This window comes from Bombina bombina, chromosome 3, assembly GCF_027579735.1.
Source record: "Bombina bombina isolate aBomBom1 chromosome 3, aBomBom1.pri, whole genome shotgun sequence".
Classification (NCBI taxonomy): Eukaryota; Metazoa; Chordata; class Amphibia; order Anura; family Bombinatoridae; genus Bombina; species Bombina bombina.
In genome coordinates, this window is record NC_069501.1 from 689,967,104 (window position 1) to 689,992,068 (window position 24,965).

The 24,965-nt window shown below is 34.6% G+C and overlaps 1 protein-coding gene across 1 annotated transcript in view; it reads right to left on the bottom strand.

The window, feature by feature from the left end:
* AUTS2 (activator of transcription and developmental regulator AUTS2) overlaps window positions 1-24,855 on the bottom strand; it is an 89,429-nt gene extending 64,574 nt beyond the window's left edge. The window contains exon 1 of the mRNA XM_053707466.1: window positions 24,811-24,855. The gene's annotated coding sequence lies outside the window, so the exon portion shown is untranslated. The remainder of the gene's footprint in view (window positions 1-24,810) is intronic.
* Window positions 24,856-24,965: the final 110 nt, after the last annotated feature.

Sequence of the window (24,965 nt, forward strand, 5' to 3'; positions counted from 1 at the left end):
CCAACTGCCCTTTTCAGGGCAATGGGAGCTTAGTTTTTTTTAGATATTATTTTATTTGGGGGGTTGGTTGTGTGGGTGGTGGGTTTTACTGTTGGGGGGGTTGTTTGTATTTTTTTTTCAGGTAAAAGAGCTGATCCTTTGGGACAATGCCCCACAAAAGGCCCTTTTAATGGCTATTAGCAGTTTAGTTTAGGCTAGGTTTTTTTTTTTTTTTGGGGGGGCTTTTTATTTTAGTAGGGCTATTAGATTAGGTGTAATTAGTTTATATATCTGTAATGTGTTTATTATTTTCTGTAATTTAGTGGGGGGGTTTTGTACTTTAGCTAATTTAATTTAGGTAATTGTATTTAATTTAGTTAATTTATTTAATTATATTGTAGTGTTAGGTGTTAGAGTAGCTTAGGTTAGGATTTATTTTACAGGTAAATTTGTATTTATTTTAGCTAGGTAGTTAGTAAATAGTTAATAACTATTTAGTAACTATTCTACCTAGTTAAAATAAATGCAAACTTGCCTGTAAAATAAAAATAAACCCTAAGCTAGCTACAATGTAACTATTAGTTATATTGTAGCTAGCTTAGGGTTTATTTTATAGGTAAGTATTTGGTTTTAAATAGGAATAATTTAGTTAATGATAGGAATATTTATTTAGATTTATTTAAATTATATTTAAGTTAGGGGGTTGTTAGGGTTAGGGTTAGACTTAGGTTTAGGGGTTAATAAATTTAATATAGTGGCAGCGACATTGGGGGCGGCAGATTAGGGGTTAACAAATGCCGGTAGGTGGCGGCGACATTGGGTGCGGCAGATTAGGGGTTAAAAAATTTAATGTAGGTGTCGGCGATGTTGGGGGCAGCAGATTAGGGGTTCATAACTATAATGTAGGTGGCGGTGGTGTCCGGAACGGCAGATTAGGGGTTAATAATATAATGTAGGTGTCTGCGATGTCGGGAGCGGCAGATTAGGGTTAATAAGTGTAAGATTAGGGGTGTTTAGACTCAGGGTTCATGTTAGGTGTAGACATAACTTTTATTTCCCCATAGGAATCAATGGGGCTGTGTTAGGGAGTTTTACGCTGCTTTTTTGCAGGTGTTTTTTTCAGCCGGCTCTTCCCGTTGATTCCTATGGGGAAATCGTGCACGAGCACGTACGACCAGCTCACCGCTGACTTAAGCAGAGCTGGTATTGGAGTGTGGTAATGAGCAAAATTTTGCTCAATGCTCACTTCTTGTCTTTTAACGACGGGTTTATGAAAACTCGTAATACCAGCGCTGCAGGTAAGTGAGCAGTGAGGGAAAACTGCTTGTTAGCACCGCATATCCTCTAACGCAAAACTCGTAATCTGGGCCACATAGTTTTATAATAATTTATCCTATATGTATACTATGTGTAGTTTTAAATCTGTTAAATCCTGAGCTTGCAATCAAAATGTTTCTTCCAGTGTGTAGCTGCTAGCTCAGTATTTGTCTGATCACCAGTTGCATATGAAAAACCTGCACATTTTAATTATGTTTATTGAGTCACACTGATATTGTGGCCATATTTTAATAAATAAAAAAATAAAAAAGCAATATTGCCCAGATGAGAACATTCAGACATACATGATACAATCATTCTTCCACGAGAAGCCTATATAACATTGTGATGTCTCTACTCATCTCCCCTCAGAGACCAAAAGTAAACAGATTGCTCCCTCCCCTGCTACCCACAAGTGGTAATAAATACGTACAAACATTGGGTTTTATATGATTCCCTTAAAGATATAATTATAGAGCATGCTATATTTCATTTTAGCAGTGCCTTGAAAAGGACAGCAAAAACAAAAAAGTGAACAAATTGTCTGCCATAAAAATTAATAAGGCAAGAAAATGAAATCAGTGTGAAATATCACAAATAGCAATTTAATAGAGCTTTTCTAGCATTCATTATTTTTCAATAACTTATAAGGGATAATAAAAATTTAATTTAATTTCCCATAAAGGGTTAGATTATAAATGGAGCACAAAATATCACTTTCGCGAAAGCGATATTTGTGCTCAATTTAGTAATACCAGCGCATGCAAATTTGCGCTAGTATTACAAGTTTGGTGCAATGCATTGCACAGAAGCATTGCTCGCTTCTATAGGCTCTGATGGGAGCCTCGTACTCATGCTTGTTCTCAACACCCCACACCCGCCAACTTTAGCCCCCCAAAACTGCTTAGTACAGTTTTTTTAAAAACTAAAATATACTTTATTTTGGGGGGCGATTGGGCACTTTTAGAAAATTAACCAGAGATTTGATCGCTTGTTAATTTTCTGAGCACAAATTGCTACCGCAAGCTTGTAACGGCTGGTTATAAAAAATTAGTGCTCCGCTTGTAATCTAGCCCAAAATGTTTAATTATGCATAGTAAAAAAAAATATACAGTGGAATTTTATGACTATGATAATATGTCTACATACATACATACTTTTAAACATCTATTTTATGCACAGATCTAGATAGATAAATAGATAGATATGCAGACATAAGCATAGTAGTGAGGTTATATCCTGCCTTCCTGTAGTCATGGGTACTACCATGTCTAAGTCTAGCTTTCACTGCATTGCACATGTGCAGCAACTCACCTTCAGAAACCTGCAGTGTAATCTAGGTTTCAAAATGGCGGCACCAATGATTAGAGGGAGGTGCATGCAATGTATTTAGTATTTAATGTCCATTTAACTGCAGGTATATACCAAGCATATATTAAACATATTTTATGTCTCTTTAAGATAAAAAGGCTATATAAATATATCATATTCATTATTGTTTAGCCAGGTATTATAATAAAACAATTCACTCTAACTAAACTGATTGATAAGATGCCTTCTGTGTAAACTCAAGCACAAGGCCATAAAAGCCAACTCATCTAACAAATATCCATTTCATTCGCTGAAATTGTGTTTCTGTTTCACACAGATGAGACCCACACCCCCTTTTCCTAGCCCCACTTGCACTGAAGTGGTTAATGTTTATGACAAAATGGAAAGGTGATAGGATAATTAAAAGTAAACAGAGTACAAATCCAGCCAGATGGCAATATGCCTTGTTTGCACTGTGACTACATCTTCTCAAGGTAATACTTGAACTATTATTGTTGATAGCTAGATGATGCAATGTTACAGCAATATAATTGCCTGGGCTCTTAAGTTACAGCCAGGTGTTCAATAGAAGATCCAGTCGACATTGTGTTTTATTTAACATGACAAGATCATTTAAATAAAGATTTAAAGTACTAATGTCTACCAATTGCCCTGTTATTAAGCAACCCCTCAATTTAGAAGCAAAAAAGGAGAGCAAAATTGATATAACCCGGCACTAAGTCTACAAGAGATACTGTTGCTATTTTATAACAATAGATTTGTTTTATATTAAAAGTGGTATCTTTTAGTATCTATTTTTTTTTCTTTGCCTGGTACATCCCCTTAAAAGAACTATACCCATATTCATAATATTACTAAACATTACAACATTGATTAGGTTCAAAGTAACAGATGAAACTCAAACACTGTCAATAAACTCAACCTGCAACATATAGTTGCCTTCTGCACCTCTTGAAGCTTGCTACCATGCTAATCTCTGACAGCCACAACGAGAGGGACAAAAACAATACACCATAGCAACAAAAAACACAATTTACTCCCTATAGTTTATGCCAATTTATAAATTAATGGACATAGAATACCTAATCAATTTTATAAACACATCCAGGGAAAAAACATTCTTATAACAAAAATGCAAATCCATAATTTTCTAACAAGATAAAGATGTTGTTATACAACCAGTCAACATTTGCATACAAACACAGGCGGTTTACAGGATTGTCTTTTGCCCCGGAAGAGCATATTCCCTTTTCTCTAAACACTAACAATTACACAGAAATGACTGCCTGAAGTATATCTATCTATTTAAAACATAAACAAGAATGGATTCCCTTTTCTTTAAATAATACCAGTTACACACAGATCCTTTGGAAGACAGTCTGCAGCTAAAACAATTAACCATAAAGACAGATGACAATTTTGACACAAATTATTAGAATGGGAAAAAAAAGCTTGTTTAAAACAAAATAATAATAATTTAAAAAATGATATTACGGGTTCATTGTTTAGACTGATCTGTACTCACATTGTCATTATTCAGCTCTGAGGTCCATGGGTTTGTTCATGAATTTAACAACACAACAGCTGTTACCCTGCCATTATGTGAAGGACCCGACCTTCTCAATTATAAAAATAATCTAAAAGTGCTTGTAAGAAGTAGTAGAAAGCAGCTGTGCATTTAGCCACAATGTATGGAATATCCCTGGTCTCCTAGACACCCAATATCCAGTGCTGCATTTGAAGGTTGTTTCAATCTTTTTTTTTCCCTGTTATCAGGTAACACAGCAGACTCTATCTCTCCCCTCCCTTATTGTCTACCTCCAACCACCTTCACTTCCCCAGCTTACAGCTTTGCTGCTTGCTTGATCGGTTTTGTAGCCTGAAGCGTTGTATAATTGACTTGGCTCAATCAGTGCAGCATCAGCTTGATCTGACACATCTACCAGAATGCCTCACAGCACACTTCTCACATTGTCACAAGGTTTGGATCTGCCTCAGGACAAAACCTTGCTTTCTTGAGTATCTAATGTTAGAAAAGTATCGCAACAGACATTATTATTTACTTATTTTGGTTGCCAACAAACAAGCCTGACTGCTGTTAGAATGCAATTATGACGGGGGCCTGCCAAAGCTGTGACACTAGTATTTGGATTCTGTTTTTTAAAAATCTATTTTCATTAACAGTTCCACTGAAATATAAAACTCAGCTCGTTTAATAGGGTGATAAGTATAGTAATATTAATATACTGAAGTTGTTTTGTGTTTGTCTTTTTGCTTGTTCCTAAGGATTTGTATAAAATATTAAGAATTTAATTATTCTTGGCAAATACAAAACTGTACAAAAAGCCACTTTATTATGCAACCCAGTGTTCTCTCTATGATCCTTTTAGCGGGTGCACCCCCAGCTGATTTTACCGACCACCCAACTTAAATTTTAAACAATATTAAATCATTTTATTTGATATATTTCTTTTTTTTCTGTTATAAGACAACAAAGTCAGTCAAAGAAAAAAATAGTTTTAGTATCTTCTTATGTTCAAAAACACAGGATGTTTTGCACTTTTATTTTAATTGTCCATAAAAAATGATTTGACAAGTATGTTTAACCAATATATATATATATTTATACACACATAAATGTAAGTGTATACACACTTACCTAACAACATTTCCCTCATCTAACTCTGTATTAACATCTTTCTCAATCTTGCAGTCCTCGCCTCCTGTTTCTCAACCTCCTACCCTTCTAGATTGTAAGTTCCCACATGAATAGGGCCCTCAATTCCTCCTGTATGTGTTTGCAAATTCTGTCCTGTCTCTTAGAGGTTTTATATTATTGTTTTATTTAAATTAATTGTATTTATGGACAGCGCTACGGAATATGTGGCATATCATAAATAAAGTATAATATATATATATATATATATAAATATATATATATATATATATATATATATATATGTTACAGATAAGACAATTGTATGCTTTCTCATTTTTCTGCCCACCTTTTTTTTTTTTGGTGCAATGCTGAATACGAATCAGGTCCGTCGGACATTTGATAATTCGGCCTCAATGAGTTAAATGAACATAATATTCATATCTGAAATACTTATTGTAAAAGCTGTCACTGACAGAATAACAATGTCCACGCTTCCCACAGCCAATGCTGTTTTAGGCCATAGCCTAGAAAGTTTGTTCTCCAGCAAGTCACTGGGTGGAGCTTTAAAAATGGACGCATGCAGCAGGTCACTAGAATTTTAAATATTATTCTGTAATTAATACCATAAACACATTGCAAATATATTGCAAGCATTCCTCAAAATGTATTTCAAATGCATTGCAGTGCATTTAAAAACTCGCATAACAGATCTGAAAATTGCATAAATCCATGGCCATCTGGTGCTCATTAGATCCTTAAATAGGTCAAAAAGGTTATAGGATTTCCTATTTCCATCATTACAATTATTAATTTGATGTGCCAATAGTCAATCATTTAGCTTCTAAGTTCTGTTGCTTTTTTAAACTGCAAGCAAGGGGTGTAAAATGAATCAGAAAAGCAAATCCTTCACATTTATGAACTAATTGCTCTACCTACAGCATGTTTCACAAAAAGAAGTAATACATCTTTGTTGAGCAATAACTAGATACATGGAAAACAAGCATTAAAAGCATCACTTAGGACCACGGATAACTATTGTTTCTGTATTGGAAAAAGAGCTCTTTAACGTAAAGTGTATGTCTTAAACAGGTAAACTGATATTGGATTTTGTAGCAAAGATCCAGTTACTGACTAGACAATGTTTGGTTTATGTCTACAGCATATAATCTGAGCAATCATCTAAAATTAATTCAATTTTGCATGACAGAAAAATCCTCTTCACAAACACATGAGTTTAGACAAAGTGCACTAACATCCAAGAAGTTTAACAACTGTGTGTACTTTACTTTTGGTCTCATGTAACTCCTATGTACTTCTTAAAAATGAGACATGGAGTTTTTCCACAATGAATGGGGTTATGCATCAGTAACGGTTTCTCAAACTCACTTCCCTGAAAAGGTACATAGTGAAAATGATTTTCAACAGCAGTGACATTTTCCACAGAACTTTATTTTGTGACATTTCAGGGCATTCACCCCTTCCTCAGACAACCAGTTCAATAATTTGTTAGCCTGTTCTATGGCGATTTACCACCTGGGTGCAGTTTCTTTATAGCCAAGTAAAACAAGTTATTGAGCTGGTTGTTAGTTCCTGAGAGTGCGCTTCTCTCTGTGAGTATTATGTCTTTCAAATAGAGGCAACCAGACGTGGACTCCTTGCTCAATGTGCTTAGGGGAACATGGCTACACCTCACTGACGAGGCCAAATAAGAAACGTTCGTCTGGGGTAGCAGTGTTCCTCGTTTAGAAAGGAAGTGACTGTTATTTTGCGCTGGACTGACCTTACTAGGAGGGATCATATATATATATATATATATATATATATATATATATATATATATATATAAGTTTGCCTCATTTGATTTGATTCTTTCCTAAACCAAGATCCTTTTTAAACCTGAATCTATTTCTTGTCTTAGACAGCTGGGGCATCTGATGTTTCCAATGTGAACTATATCAGTTTAACAAGTGTATTTTTTACTGAGAATGCTGCAATATTTAAAGCAGATATATTTCTTTTTGGCATGTGCAATACTAAAATACTTAAATTGAGAGAAAGAGAGGGGGGGGGGTAGAGAGAGGGAGAGAGATAACGAGAGAAAAAGAGAGTTAGATAAATAGATAGGGAGAGATGGATAGATAGAGAGATACACAGAGAGAGAGAGATACAGAGAGAGAGAGAGAGAGAGAGAGAGAGAGAGTGAGTGAGGAGACTAAAAAATATGCCTGTTACAAAGCAAAATCAATCTTTCATCCATTTATACCAGTAGATTATTCTATGTATATTTTAATGAGGGCTTGACAAATATTGGGTGCCAGGGTTTCTAAGGTCCTGAGAAATGGCAGAATGTTTTCTGGACCAATTAATAGATCATTGTTATCATTCTCTTGCAAATGATTGATACCTCAGTCCTCTCTTGCAATAAGCTTTTAATGCAACTTTATGGCATCAATGATGTTTAAAGAGCTGTAATTTCATCAAGTACTGTTTAGTAAAATGCTCTCAATTCTGTAGCTTATCACTGTAATTAAAAGCATAGCACTAATAGGAAGGAAATGTAACACAGTTCATATAAAAAAAACAGTATTTTTTATTAATTACAGCTTAATGGATTCTTTGCACGACATAGATTCTCTTGAAATCAAACCGAAAGAAAGCATAGAATGACTCTTACATCAACCAATACAAATATAATTAATGAAAACCATCCCTATTATGTTGTTAGTAAGCTTTGTATAAACTATATTTTAGGATAAAATATTTATTTTCAGTAGGATTTGTCTATCTACACTCCATTTTAACTGTAAATAGAGACTATTCTTCACTGAAAAATCTAAATAAAGGGTCAGTAAAGTTTAAATTATATATTCATGATTTGTTCTCTTAGTATCCTTTGTTGAAAACCACACCTAGGTAGACTAAGGAGCAGCAATGCACTGCTGGGAGCAATCTGGTGATTGGTAGCTGCACATATATGCCTCTTGTCATTGGCTGTCCAGATGTTTTTAGCTAGCTCTCAATAGACCATTGCTGCTTCATAAACAAATGATGGCAATAGAATGAAGCATAATAGAAGTAAAATGGACATTTGTTTAAGATTGTATGCTCTTTCTGAAACATGAAAGACATAGTTTGGGTTTCATGTTTCTTTAAATACAGTAGCATTGCATAATCAGCAAGGGCATATAAATCCAAAAGTGCTTACTCTGAATATTAAATGAGCAGAATATTTTTTTCTGACAAATTTATAAATATAGTTAAAGGGACATTGCACAACAGATTTTTCTTTGCATAAATGTTTTGTAGATGATCCATTTATATAGCTCATCTGTGAGTGTCTTTGTAAAAATGTGAAATTGTGCCTATTTTTAAATAACATTGTGCTGATTTTCAGACTCCTAACCAAGCCCCAAAGTTTTAGATGTATACTGATGTCTACAGACCTCCTGCTTGTGTGCTGGATTTCATTTGCAGGAGAGGGGGGAAGTGTCTACTCTTCCTGCTTTTGTAGACCCTTTCAGTGGGTGTCCCAGCCTAACCTCATCAACAGTGCTAAACTGGGAGCTTCTACGTAAGTTTGTAAAAGGTTTTATACTGGATTTTTAGATTAACATTTGTGCATATTCTCCTTTATAGTGGTGTCTATTACATGCAGTTATATAAAAATTGGTGTATTCTGTCCTTTTAAATTTACCGGCCCACTGTGACAAACATCAGCCAATCACAGATTTATATATGTGTGTAACTATATATATATATATATATATATATATATATACAGTGGGACCTCGGTTAACGAACGACTCGGTAAACAAAATTTCGGTTTACAAATGAAAATTCTGGGAAAAAAATGCCTCGGTTTACGATTTTTTTTCGCAATACGAATGAATTAATTGGTTTTCAATGCATTCCTATGGGAAACCGTGTTTCGGTTTACAAATTTTTTTCGCAGTACGAAACAAGTGTCCCGGTTTTGGAGCCATTTGCAGCAAGTTGCTGAGCCTTTTGGAGCCATTTGCAGCAAGTTGTGGAGCCTTTTGGAGCCATTTGGAGCCTTTTGCAGCAGGTTTTGGAGCCTTTTTTCTCACCTCCGGAACGCATTAATTGGTTTTCAATGCATTCCTATGGGAAACCGTGTTTCGGTTTACGAATTTTTCGCAATATGAAACGTCCCGGAGAACGCATTAAATTTGTAAACCGAGGTCCCACTGTATATATATATTGCACAGGCTCATTAGTAGCTGATGTCTCATAGAGTTTGCATATAAAGAGACTTTGCACAATTTCAGAATGGAAGTAAGCCGAAAAGTCTCTTAAACTGCATGCTCTGTCTGAATCATGTATGTTTCATTTTGACTTTTGTGTTCCTTTAAAGGGTCACTAAAGTCAAAATTAAAGTTTCATGATGTAGATAGAGCATATATTTAAATAAAAACAAAAACTTTCCAATATAATTCCATTATCAAAACATGCACATTTTTTTTATTTGCACAAGTGCACATTTGCAATGGCTCTCTGACAGGCCTGCAGGGTATTCCTTACATGTGGAGCAGCGGGCCTGCCAGAACACGCAGTGGGGGCATGTCGGGTTGTGGCCCACTAGCAGGGTCTGGTACTGGGCCACAGCCTGGCTGTTGAGAAACCAGGGACTAGATAACAGCGAGTAAGATTTGCTCATGCCCAGAACTGACAAATGGATGATATGTCTGACTTCACAAATAAAACTGGTATATATTTAATGTTCCATAAATACAATGTGCTTTGGTACTGAGTTACTATAACTCCAATATAATGTTATTACTACATGAGAAGGTGTGAATGAGGTTGCCTAGTGCTAGTAAGTGCTACTGGAATGTCTTTAGTGCATTGTGCTGTGCTTGTAGGGCGAGGTGTTAATAAACATTTGGATATGGCTACGATATGCAGGATAACAAGCTGTAATGTATAGAGTGCCATTCACTGATGCTAATTCTGCAGTGCAGCCTTTGGGGACGATTTATCTAGGGCCGAATGGCCCCTGATGCCCCTTTTACTGCGCAAGCCTTTACTAGTCTGCCGCCTCTGAGGCTGCGGACAACAATCAACCCGATCAGATACTATTGGGTTGATTGACACCCCCTGCTAGCGGCCAAATCTGCAGGGGGTGGCATTGCACAAGCAGTTCAGCAGAACTGCTTGTGCAATGTTAAATGCCGACAGTGTATGCTGTCGGCATTCAGCGATGTCGGGCGGACATGATTCGCTACAGAGAATCATGTCCGCCCGCCATTTGGTAAATTGGCCTCTTTGTGTTCAATGTTAATACCAAAAAACAAGGTATTGCACAGACAAAATGATATATTGTAATACTGGTACACAATGAACAAGTATGATACATTTAGTAATGTATCTGTGCCGTAAATAAGCAGATGTTTTGTTGTGCTGTTTAGTACAAGCATATTTATATACACCAGCATTATTACTGGTGATACTGCCCCTTTAAGTAGGAGGAGTGGCTCTGTAAAGCCCTAATAATACTGACTGTAAAGTAGAGGATTATTTATCTTATTGAATGGTCTGTCCTTTGTGACCTTGGGCAATTCACCCCCAAAATGTTCTTTTATGATTCAGATAGAACATACAATTGTAAACAACTTTCCAATTTACTTCTATTATAAACATTGCTTCATTTTCTCTTGGTATCCATTGCTGAAGGAACAACATTGCACTACTGGCAGCTAGCTGAACACATCTAGTTAGCCAATCACAAGAGACAAATGTGTGCAGGCACCAATTAGCAGCAGCTCCCACTAGTGTATGATATGTGCATATTCATTTTTAACAAGGGATACTAAGAGAACGAAGCACATTTGAAAATAGAAGTGTATTTAAAAGTGTCTTAAAATGACATGTTCTATCTGAATCATGCAAGTTTAATTTTGACTTTTCTATCCCTTTAATCTCTGTGCCTCAGGCACTGAAACAACCATATTATCTTGTTGAGCTTGTAAAACAGTATGCATAGACATTGGAATGTGCAATAATTGTTATGTGCTTCAGGGAAATGTACCTTATGGAATAAAGCTTTGTGGACGTTAAGATATAAGAAGTTGTTTCCAGTGAAATCTTGTTAAAGATACAATACAATTTCAATTTTTTCCAAAATATATATATATAATAGATAGATAGATAGATAGATAGATAGATAGATATGTTAGAGCAAAAACTTTTATTGCATATAACAATCTAAATAATCTGTATTGTAAAAGAGATAAAAGGGACACTATTGTTTAACCACTGGATTAATGAAACCATTGCTCCCCGCTGCAGGATCACATAGTAAATCACTAACACACTACACTACACTATGGTCAATACTTTTTATTCTTTCTTGCATTTACTAAAGAATGCATTTAAACATCTATTACATTTTAAATGGATGGTCCTGTATTGTTTTTCATTTACATAATAGGATGTTTTTGTTGAATGCCTCTTTAATGGATAAATATCTTCCAATAAACAGGGGTTGATAAATCCCAAAAGTCAACAACCCATACCTCACAACATTTTACATCTGGCATTTATGGTTATTCTACATATATCTGTAAATAAATTACTCCCCTGGCTCCTAAAGTGTGTCTGGTATTTTAAATAGATATGAAACCTGAAAATTTTATTTTGTGATTCAGACAGAGCATACAATTTTAAAAAGGTTTCCAGTTTACTTCTATTATCAAATTTTCTTTGTTCCTATGGTATTCTTTGTTAAAGAGGTACCTAGGTAGGAATCTGGAGAACTACATGACAGGAAATAGTGCTGCCATCTAGTGCTCTTGCAAATGGATAACATTATTGCCAAACTGTTGCTATATAGTGCTCCAGACATTTGCTTAAATCCCTTCTTTTCAATAAAGGATACCAAGAGAACAAAGAAAATATGATAAAATAAGTAAACTGGAAAGTTGCTTAAAATTGTATGTTCTGTCTAAATCGTGAAAGAACAATTTTGGGTTCATGTCCCTTTAATGTTGCTTTTCATAGATTTCAACATTAGGTTGAAGGTTAAAAAGTGCAACATTTGCCAAGGCTAAGTAACAATTTACATACCTTTGTTACAAGAATTTAGTTTGTGGGCATAATACTTGTTTTGCAGCAGCATACACCTATTCTTTAATAGTATTACAATCTAGTGCAAAGGCAGGTACTATGTGCCTGAAGCACTGCTTTGGCCAAGAACATTACCTTAAAGGGACATTAAACACTAAATACATGCTAGATAGAATGATGCATTCAAAGAAAAGATTAGTCCATGACTATCATGTAGATGTATTTTTTAAAGTTTCATTAGTTGTTTAAAAGTGACAAAATAAGTGTAAGGTTTTAGTGTCTTTAAAACACTGGGAGCTGCCATGTTGTAACTTGTGTTACCTTCTCTGCTGTGGCCAATTAGGGACAGTTATACATAGATCATTAGTGTGCAGCCAATGGTGGTGCTGGATTTAACAGTGTCCTGCTCTTCCATTTCTAACAGGAACTGAAAAGCTCACAATTTCAGAATGGAATTACAGGCAAAGAGGACAAAATAAATAATGAAAGTATATTGCAGAGTTGTTTTATATATACAATTTATCATTTTATATTACAATCTCAAAGTGTTTAAGAGCAAAAGAGGTAGTTCAGTTTGTAGAAAAAGTCATAGACGAATGGGTTAAAACACAGTAATTCAGCTATGTAATCTCTTAGTGAAACAAACAGGAATGTTTTGTACAGGGATTTAAGCTTTAAGTTGTTTTTTTTTTCTTTCTTTGTTGTCATAACAGATGACAGAGGCCTTAAAAAGCCTTCCCTTACACTCTTACGTGACACATCACAGGCTGTTAATCCTGCCCTGGGGTCAGGCTAAATTTATCTTTCATGTTCATTTTTATTGGGAAATGGCAGCTGCGGGAGTAGCCTGGGTTCCTTAGGGAGATGTAAAACAGTCTTTAATCATAGAGGATTGTTAAGGAAAACAATCTGTTGTGAGTAAAATTTGATGAATCAGTTTGAATCCTAATACACTAGTATATGTGTTTTCTTTTAGCTCACCCTAGAAATGCAAATCATACCCAACTTATCAGTGGCCAGGCAAGTGGCGTCCTCATCAGGGAATACTTTTTGCAAAGCCCTTGTTGTCTATGAAGAGTGGGGACTAAGCTGAATATTTAATCTAGAAAGAACGTTTAAAGAATGCAGCAGAACTGTGAATTCATCTTCTGTCAATGGACCTGTGATCACTGGTGATTTTCTCCTACAGTCTACAGAATTTACATTTTTTTGTCATTAAACAGAAAATCCTGGCAGTATGCAAAGTATAATTATATATAGAAAGTGTATTTGTCCATATGCACAAACATCAAAGGCAAAACATTTTAATAAATGACGATAGATAGATAGATAGATAGATAGACAGACCTAATAATAGGTGTTTAGACAGATAGATGAATAAACAGGCAGAAATGGGGACAAACAGGTAGATGTTAAGCAGACAGATGGACAGAAAGATACAAAATTGACTCTAAAATAGTTCCCAACTGACTAATAAGGAATAGTCAAGGATAATCCTACTTGTGTATCCATCCACCTGTTATTCTAATCAATAGAAGACGCTTAGCTTGTATAATTTAGGATACTCAAAATGGCAGCATTTACATTTTTTGCTGTACAGGCTTGATCCTTTAAACAGTGTGATTAAAGGGATTTAGTTGCATGAAGACAGCAGATATTTAATGTTTGCAAATCTATTGGGAATTTAAAGTGTAATGCCCCATTGTCTGATGAATGGCAACTAACAAAGCTCCAAAACTCATCATTAAGCTATTTCAGTTGAGGGATTTTTCACTCCACACAGGATTATCTCTTATAGACAGCTGTTCAAATGGGATGAATAGATAAAAAAAAATGTTTTATTAACTACACTTAAAAAAATAAAGACAAAGAACAAAGTGTAAAAATCGTAACGTTTAGTCTTCTGAAAGTTTGAATAGAATGACATAACATTGGGAGGTGGAAAAGGTCTATGATACCTTACACTAGAATAAAGTATCAGAAATCAAATATAATTAAAACTATACTCTCTCCAATTTTGAAGTATTTATGTTACCTATTTTGTCTCAGTTTCTAAAGTTTCTTTTTAAAGACAGGACGATCAAATCTGTCCAAATTTCATTATCTGTATTTGTTATGGTGAAGTATGATTTCTTGATGAAAATTAGCTTTGAGATATTTAGAAACCAGCCTACATTCCATAATGACAACATGAACAACAATAAATTTAACAATCGATAATCTTGTTGACACAAACAATAACCTTTTTCACAGATATTTAGGGCCCAATGATCTAAAGCGCTCTGCTCTGACGCAATGAGTTAAAAGGTCTCACCAGCATTGTGAGGTCCGTAAAAAAATAAATTTAGAATGGCAAATTATTTTGAGAGTTGTTTATATAGCTATGCCCTATGTTCTGGTCATGAAGAAGACGCATACTCTATGCCAGTGAGTTAGGGTTGGCACTTCATAAAGTGTGCAAATAAAAAGACAATTTGATAAAGGAATTAAATTGTAATTATTATTTTACTTTTGAAATTGAGTGCTTTATCTGAATCATGAACGTTTAATTGCGACTTTAGTGTCCATTTAACTAATTGTTACATTGCCTTTTTGTTATTTACCTTTAAAAAAAACTATAAGTTTCCACTTTCAGCTTATCTGGGGTAAACCTAAATGAACATATAATTTCCAGATATTCTGAACATGTTTAATACTATGTGTGTGTTTGTCATGCACACTGGCTGACAATCAATAAAGTGTCCCTTTTATGGGTACCTAGGAGCCAGTCTTTTTATCAGCATTTTGTGAAGCTTGATAAATGCTTTATGTATTAGTTTTTATCTATGTTTGCACTCTTTCTTTTATTTTTTTTTCCCATGTGAACAAGCAACACAGCTTATGTCAATATCTATCTATTTTTAGCACATATGCACTAAACAGACCTAAAATACTATACTAGGGAGCACTGACAAGGCAACGTGACAGCAGGGTGCTTTGCCAGGCAACTCATCACTGTCCCAAATAGGCAGCTTATTTATTTTTATTAAGTAAATACTTTCTCTCTCATTCAACCATTGTTCTTCTTTTACTTAAAAAAAAAAAAAAGTATTTCATTGTTATACTGTTCACTTCCAAACAACCGATCAATTCCTTTCCACAAATAGCAGATGATTAGTTCTCTCATTCTCTTTCCCCTACAGCTAGCACTCAAACACTTTTCGGTAGCGGCTTTATTAAGAGGGCAGATTTTCATAAAGTAAAATTTCAAGTCGAAGAACCTGTCCTATTGAAATATTGGCACTTGCAATGTCTGCAATGCAAAGACTCATAAGCTGCGAACGCAGCTTGATAAATTTTCCTCATAGTATATCTTCAGCAACTTAACATATCACTCACTAATGTTCCATTAAGAAAATAACAAGGCAGAATAGGGTAATAGTAGTTATCAAATGCCCTTATAGCATTGGAAAGTTCTGAGAGTTTAGTATCATACAGTTACTTTCAGCTGGGTGTTTGGCATCACCTACCTTATTTTTTTAAAGATCTAAAAAAAAAACTTGAGGACGTGGGCATCTTAAGTGAAATAAGACAAGCATTGGCAAATCCCCTTCAACTAAAAGTTGTTGATTTGCCATCTGATATGTTAAATAGCCATAATAGTTGAAAAATTACATTCTCTAATTCGTTAAAGCATGTAATTTTAAGATTAGTGACCCAGGACTACTGTGTGTTTGACATCCCAAAGGGAAGTACCACTCAGGACCCAAAGAAGCACTGCTGGTCCCGAGTGGAAACCACTGCCAATCTAATCACCATTGCTAGTCACATGACTTAACTGTGTAGCTAGCACTGCTGGTCCCAAGTGGAAACCACTGCCAATCTAATCACCATTGCTAGTCACATGACTTAACTGTGTAGCTAGCACTGCTGGTCCCAAGTGGAAACCACTGCCGATCTAATCACCATTGCTAGTCACATGACTTAACTGTGTAGCTACCACTGCTGACTGGATCCGCAGAAGTTTGGGCTCTAGAGCAGCAGTGCGCTAGAGCAGCAGTGCTCTGTGTGTTTTAATGAATTAGAGTAGGTAACTTTTCAACTATTCAACTACCTTTAAGGTTGATCAAGAAAAATGGTATGGTTTTTGGTCTCTCAAGATTTTTCTTCAAACTCGCATATTCTCTGGCAACTACAAATAATAGTTAATAGTTAGTAGTGAACTGGAATTTATTTGATCACTCGACTTTACTAAATGATGCATTTTAAGTAACAATATACCAATGATTTAATTACCTACAATCTTCTAACCTAAGACATGACCCATGCGGAAATGTATGTGTGTTTGTTTAGTTACTATTGTTAAAATCAATTATGTGTTCTTGTAGTATTCTTAAGTAAATACACTATGTAATTCAATAGTTTTACCATTCACTTGTATGAATAGTGTACATAAGATCCATTGTGAAAAACACATAAAAGATTCCAGTCAGAGAATGAAGACTATTACAAACAAGTTGTTTCTTGTATTTTTGGGCTAGTTCTGAAACATCTGTTCTTCAGTATAACCTTTGTAAAGTTTTAGGTTGTGGAATTTTGCATTCCATTATCAATGCTTGTTCTTAACGTTTTCATTTCATTTAATAATTTATAGCTGTTTATTATGCATGAGGGAAATAAAACATTTATAATCTTTTTGTTGTGAACAGCTGTATTAAGATGTTTTTTTGGTCGTTTTTTTTAAAGCTTATGGTATCTTACTAAATGAAAGCCAGAGGTCCCATGGTAGAGAACCATATTTGATATAAGCTCTGGGCACACCTTGGAGATTCTTGTGGTTTAAACACTAACATTCCTCCTTGAGTAGAAAATGCTTAAGATTAATAAGCTCCTTCTTGCCAAGAAAGAACGCAAGAAGATGTTTCCTATTTTAAACATCCTGAACAAAACAGGAAGTGGCATAGGTAAAGAACATGTGACAATCAAGTGCTAGAAGGCGATTCTGAATTTAATATGTTTTTTTGTTGTTTTTTTTTTTCAGTTTAAGTTTCCATCCAGAAAAACTATTAATTAAATAAGCATAGGTCATTTTAATGTTAAGGGTGCAGTCTAGTCAAAATTAAACTTTCATAATTAAGATAGGGCATGCAATTTTAAACAACTTTCTAAATACATTTTATCATCACATTTGTTTTGCTCTCTTGGTACTCTTTGTTGAAAGCTAAACCTAGGTAGGCTCATATGCTAACTTCTAAGTCCTTGAAGGTCACTTCTTATCTTAGTGCATTTTGACAGTTTTTTCACAGCTAGACAGTGCTAGTTCATGTGTGTCATATAGATAACATTGTGCTCACTCCCACGGAGCTACTTATGAGTCAGCACTGATTGGCTAAAATGCAAGTCTGTCAAAAGAACTGAAATAAGGGGGTAATCTGTATAGGCTTAGATACAAGGTAATCACAGAGGTAAAATACATTTTTCAAGGGGTGTGTCTCTGGGCTGTAATACAATTCAAAGTTTACTTTTAAAATAGATATCTTGTTTTCAAATCTATTGTCAGTGCAGTTTTTAATTTCTTGTATATACTATTAATGTATAAAATTTACTTCATTGTAGGGGTCTACAAATCTATTTAAAATGTAGGAACCAGTAAGAATATTTAGAAGCCAGACAGTGATATTTGTTTATATATTTATGGAGAATAACCAAAAATCTTAAGAGCCCGGGGTTAAATTCTAGGAGCCAGTGGCTCCCTGGCTCCTGGATTTGTCCAGCCTTGCTTTACTGTCTTCTTAAACTAAGGCATCAATATTGTAACTTTATGTTAAAGCCATCATCAACAAGATAAAAATAAGTTTAAAAAAACAACAACAACAAAAACAACTTTTCCCCCCAGTCCAAGGTAATTTACATGATTACAAGTTTCCAAAGAACATCAATTTTGTGTGTGCATGTATATTATTCTAAAAAAAAAAGTAAGTATATATATATATATATATTTCTATCCAAAGAAGTATTTTATACAGCTGTGTATGAAACATTTTATTGCTAAAGTCTGACATTTCAAAAGGTGTTTCTACCCTTCAATTTACTTTGCCATGTATCTTATTCAAACAATCTAATTGCCATCCAATCTTTCAAGAGCACATCATCTTAGCACCTAGCTGACAAGACCGGCATTCACCTGAGGGCCTCATTATACTATGGCAGTTCAGTGGGACAAAAATACCTCAACAATACCTGCTCAACACCCAGGCTTCTGACTGACAAGCAAATAATTGGGCTAAACAAACCCAAAAGCACAGTACAGCTGCCAGAATTCAGTGTGTGCAAGGAGTCCTCCACAATAACCGTCAGAGCCCTGACTGGTGCACGTCAGAACAAATCTTTGAATAGCAGATAGTGGTGACATATGGCAATGACAGCTTTAGAAATGGCAAGCTAGTTACTGCAGAAATAGTGAAGTCTCTTATTCAAGACTACAGAAGGCTTCGGGAAAGTAAGCAAATTATACTGTATGACAGAAAAGGAGTATTTCTAACAAATATTTTATTAGTTTGTAGGCAATGAAGCTAAATGACATTGACAAATTTCCAATTTCGATGGCTGCTACCTAAATGTATTTAATTGGTAAGCTACCAAACAAACCAATATGAATAATAAATAGTCCACATGATGTAACTGTGTCAAAAAAATTGCATATCCTGGGTAAATCAGCAAAAGTAACATAGTAGATCCCTACACAGAGTAAAAAGTGAAAAAAAAGGTTGTCTAGGGCTCTGAATTTTAAATTTTGGGGACCCTAATTTTTTTTAAAGGTATAATAGATCTATGAAGATATTTTCACACAGAGATGGTAACATTTGTTGTATTTTATTATGTACTCATATTCTACTAGTAAACTGCTAGTTTCAGACACATAACTATGAATATATAATGCCTGTCCATTAAAAATTATCCTATAATAAATCCATAATACTACTATTTATTCAATGTGTCCATATAGTAGCATTTTTCACAAAACTTTAAAGGGCTGGCACATGATTAAACAGTGCTCCAGGACATTATTTAGATGTAAACTGTCCTTTGAGGGATGTGCATATCTGCATCACAGTACTGTATAAAAAAAAATAAACAAGAATAAACATATGAAAATATAAACATTATAAATAGAAACTGACAACTTTGAATAACATAAATAATGCACTGCCAAAAAATATGAATGTAAGAGAAACAAAATGCTATATATTATTTTCAGAAACTAATATAAAATTATAATCATACATTTAATTTGCATTTTTAAATAAATCTACGCAAATTTGCTGGTATTTAAGGAATAATATATGGTCCTCAAACTGTACATCAAGCCTAGTAAACTGATTCCATGTGCATTCCCTGTTGATGAATGTTAACCATGTTTGTAGCATTTGTAACCAAGATGCAGAGTGCTCAGATGTTGCCCTCTGTTAAATGCCTGGCTAAGCTCAGTAGACTAGTGACTCTTGAATGGATGTTACTCTAGAGCCTGTTTCCAAGGAGACCGTGCCCTCAGAGAATAAGTAACCTGAGCAGTACCAGCCCCCTATTCTCTTTTGACAAGATGTTGACTGTTAAATGAATGCCATATCCTTTGGGATTAATAGCTTAGTTAGAGAGAAAAAAAAATGGTGATGCCAAAAATGTCATTTATAGTTGGCACCCACTTAAAAAAATTAATTGCAATTAAGAACTTTACAAAGCGTATTGTAGGCTTGTGTAGGGCTACCGAAATGGATACAGATTAGCAGGAGTAGCCATGTGTATTCCTAGATTTCTATGCAATTATATATTTACCCACTTTAAGAAGAATTGTTATTATGACCAATACAGTATTAATAAGTAAATGATTGGTATTTTTAGAAAGCAAATTGAAACACTGGCTCATAAAATAAATAACATTTAGCATTAAAGATTAATCGCAGCATGGGAAAAACAGGACAGACTGCCTTGTGACACAACAGGTGCAATCTGACAGATAAGAAAGAACTTTATTTTCAATGGGCTCTTGAAGAAATCCAAATATGTGCACTTCCTGCAATCAGTCAATTAGTACCTACACTCAAGACCATTCTTCCCTCCAAAAGAGCCCTTGAAAACAATTCATTGCTCTCCAGCTTGCTATCTTTATAGCAAAAGTTTGCACTAAGCATTTAAACAGCTTGTTCAAGCTCTCTATTCAACACACCTTCTACAAACAGACGTTCTATGGCAATCACTCACCAGCTAATCGTGTGAGCGTGTGTGAATACATGCATGTAGGTGCAGCTGCAATAACAGTCCCATTGGGCGATTATGAGAAATATATACCACTGCTTTGGTTTTCCACTTAATGAAAGACAAGTAGACAAGAAAGAAATGTTTACATTATGCACTTTAACAGTTAAAGATTAATGACGGCGTTGGTAGCCATTGCTATAAAAAAAATGGTGAGTGTGTCTGTGTATGTATCATTATGTGTGTGTGTCTATATGTTTATCTATCAGTGTGTGTGTCTGTGTGTACCTGTATGTGTGTGTCTGTATCAGTGTGTGTGTCTATATATATCTCTATGTTTATCTATCAGTGTGTACCTTTATGTGTGAGTGTGTCTGTGTATGTATCAGTGTGTGTCTATGTGTACCGTTATGTGTGCGTGTCTGTGTATGTGAATGTGTGTGTGTGTCTATATGTATCTCTATGTTTATCTATCAGTGTGTGTCTTAGTGTACCTTTATGTGTGAGTGTGTCTGTGTATGTATCAGTGTGTGTCTATGTGTACCGTTATGTGTGCGTGTCTGTGTCTGTGTATGTGAATGTGTGTGTGTGTCTATATAAATCTCTATGTTTATCAGTGTGTGTGTCTATATGTACCTGTATGTGCGTTAGTCTGTGCGTGCGTTTGTATATGATGTTGCACTAAATGAAGGAGAGCATTATTGTTCCTAGAGTACAGCAAATTCATTATGATATTTATTAACATTAAACAAATTCCTTAATAGCAAGCTAAAAATGTTTATAAGATCTTTAAAACAAAAAAAAAATGTTGAGGTGGTAAATGAAACTTACAGAGTGAATACAAAATGCAGGCAACTGCTTTTAATGTATCCTGCAAACTGTATACAGCACCCTGTCATATCACTGTGCTTATCTGCATTGCATGACTGTCTATAAGAACTGCCCCACTAGGCTAGAACACCATTCTTTTGAAAGGACAATGTTGTACTTATCAACGGCAAATACAATTACCCTTCATTAAGTTGATGACCTAAGCAGCCAAATATATTTGTCTAGGTTGAGAGAAAAAAGGAACGGACTCTTGTGTGAACAGAAGAACAATACAGCTTTATCTTATCTTTTAAACTTATTGCTGCTTGTCTGTAACTGTGTGCTCTACTGCCAAAATGAAATAAATTGAATCAGCTCACACATGATAGCATGTTCTTTCCTAAGTCATACTAATTGCTTGGCTAATTGATGTTTGTTGAACTTTCTCCATTTCATTGAGTGATTAGGTACAAAGCTAACAGTTGACATCTGTAGGCGCTTAACTGGCGTCTGTAATTACTGTTAATGTTAAATAATTGTTAGTTAATTGGAATGGTAACTGGATGAACGGAATCCAGATTGTGAAGCAACAAAAAAAAAAAAAAATAGAAATCCATTTAAATAAACATACATTTTGTTGACAAGCATTTTATTACAGTTGTGAAACGCCAGCAACGGCTCCTGGGGGTTATGAACTTATAATTTCCTAGAGACATGTAAAGTATTCAATAACACATGAATTCTTAAAACTAAAGATGTTGATCTAAACTATTCTAGATCAAATTTAACGGAAATAAATATGTTTGCATATTTTTATATATGTACTGTACTCCTTGTAATAAAATATTTTGAACAATGTGATTTCAAAAGCATTTACATACTCAAGCAAATAGCAATGGATGCGTTACAAGTACGTCATTAAGGATTTAAAGAAATGCAAAACATTTTCATTTACTTTTTTTTCCCCAGATGAATCATATCTGTAGCAATTTAAATGTTTTAGGTGTGCCTGCTGTAAAATTAAAAATATGCCACAAACAACTATTTGTGGAATCTAAATATTAATCTGTGTAACTAGAGATATGCTAATTTATCATTTTCAGTATAAACAAGTGTTTCTACGGAAACCAATTACAGCAATAAATTTGCATTATTTATATTTTTATATGTGAAGTTTGACATTTTCTAACATATTACAATATGAGCAAAAACATAAAATATGCTGCTCAGTGATGCTACAATTCTAAAACACCAACATTTTCTTTATTAAAGTAAATCTTTAATTAACAACAACTCTATTTAAGCAGACTTTAAACAGTCAATTTCTATTTGCATATTAAAGACAATAAATAGTTACTGCCGAGATCTGCATAGATTAGTTTCAGACTACATGAATAGGTAAGGAAATGCTGATACAACAATTATCTAGTCTACAGATTCCTCAGGATTAAAGAGCGTTAAACTGCTAATCTTGGAAATCTCATTAATCATACATAATGTATTGTTCTAATTGGATATTGATGCTTAAATCCCATTTACCATCCTTGTACAATCAAACTGCTATGTGAATTGGGGCTTTTAGGAATAAAGATATGGTTCACGGAGGAGAAAATTGACCTTCTTTTCAGCATTTTCCTTGCTCTTGGCAAGTAACACTACATAATGTGGAAAGTCTTGACTTTTAAACACAGGCAAACCTGCTTTGTTTAAGAACTTAAACATGATGTACATCAAGCTGACAGCTACTTGACAGTCCTGTCAACAATCTATCCAGCCAATCACTAAACACATTAAAGTCACAACCTAACCAGTTCCACGCACAAACACAAGAGGTCTTGCACCTGTTTCTTAGCAAATATTGACTATATCGCCTGACAGTGTATCTCCTTTCAATTTGTTTTATATCTGATGTTTGAGTACTAATCCCCACAGAATAGAATATTTTTCTTCCCTAACTTCTTTTTCTGCCCTTAAAAAAAAGACAAAATGCCATCCAGCCTAGATTTTAGCACCTGGATTTGAATTGACTCCTTCTCTCATTCATGTTGCCAAGAGGAATTAGCATACTGCAAGAAGTGGAAACTCACAAGAAGAAAAGAATCTATTTTGATGGAAATAGAGGCCAAAAGAATAATCTACCATCTAGTAAAAAGCTTATGTGTGTATGGATTCCCAAGCAAAGCTTGGAAGAGCTGATGTTGATTTTGGACAACACAAAGAAGCCTTAATCTTTTCAAGGGAACTAAATCACAACAGAAAACCACCTCAGAAGAAAGCCTTGCTGTCAATGATGCTTATTCAAAACCAAATAGATGCCACAAATCAAACCCTGTAAGTAAACACAAATAAGTAGATGGGAAATGCATTTGACCGAAAAAGAAAACAGAGGGTAGTGGAACAAGGCATCTTCTTCATCAATCAATTCCCATTCTTCTGCTGGAGAGAGCTCTTCGCCCTAGAAACAGCCCATCACATAGGAATGTTGATTGGCTGGGCAGGATTCTATTATTATGGATAAAGCCCAGCAAAAGGATTTGCTTAAATTCTAAAAATCTTCACTACAAATTAGTGGAATAAAAAAAATCGACATTACACTTAACTATCAGATTAGCCCACTTTTATTTTATTTTTCTATATTATTATCAGTTTTGCTAAATCAAATCAAACTTGTATCAATTCAAAATTACATTCAGAAAAAAACAGAAATATATGCATGTAAAATGCAGAAAAATTATACTATCAAAATAATTAGTAGTCCATATTTGGATTTTGTACATGCAACTAATGTTACATTTCCTTCATCCAAACTGCATATTCTTTTTGGCATTTAATATGATATACGAGCTAAAAAATACAGGAGGAGGTATCTTAAATTGTGGCATATGAAATACATTTTTAAGCTGTAATTTATCTGGGTATTTTTAATGGAATGTGAGTATTTTCTTAGTGGCTTGTGTGAACAAAACTATAAAAGAGAATGATATACACCTCCAATAACTAAGCCATAGTATCTATTAAGTGGTTACCTTACATTATAGTGTCAATGAGGCATAGACAGACTTTGTCCTCCGTCAAAGACACCTTGCAATTTTTGGGACAAAATTACTACAAACGATGCTGGTAGAAAACTGCTAACAAACTCTGCTAAGAAAATGCCCCTTTGTTTGGGTATGTCCCTTACTTGAACCGTGAAGATACAATAACAAGCAATAAATATTCAAAACTATTCTTTGTCTAAATTTGACTTAAAATGACATTAAGGCTGACATGACTGCACAGATATGTCATCATCTTGACATTCAAGTATAGACTGAATTAGTTACTTAGTGCTATTGTCTTTTATACAGTGTAATCAAACAACATAATAGTAATTCACTGAAAAAATATGGTCTTACCATTATGTGTGACAGTGCTAAATAATTTCTCTGAGCCGGCATCCGAAACCTAACAGGAGAGAGAGAAAAAAGCAATGTTACTTACTAAAATATGACTTGTTAAACTATTCTTTTACATGATATGCTAAATTATACAACAGAATTACTTAACTAAC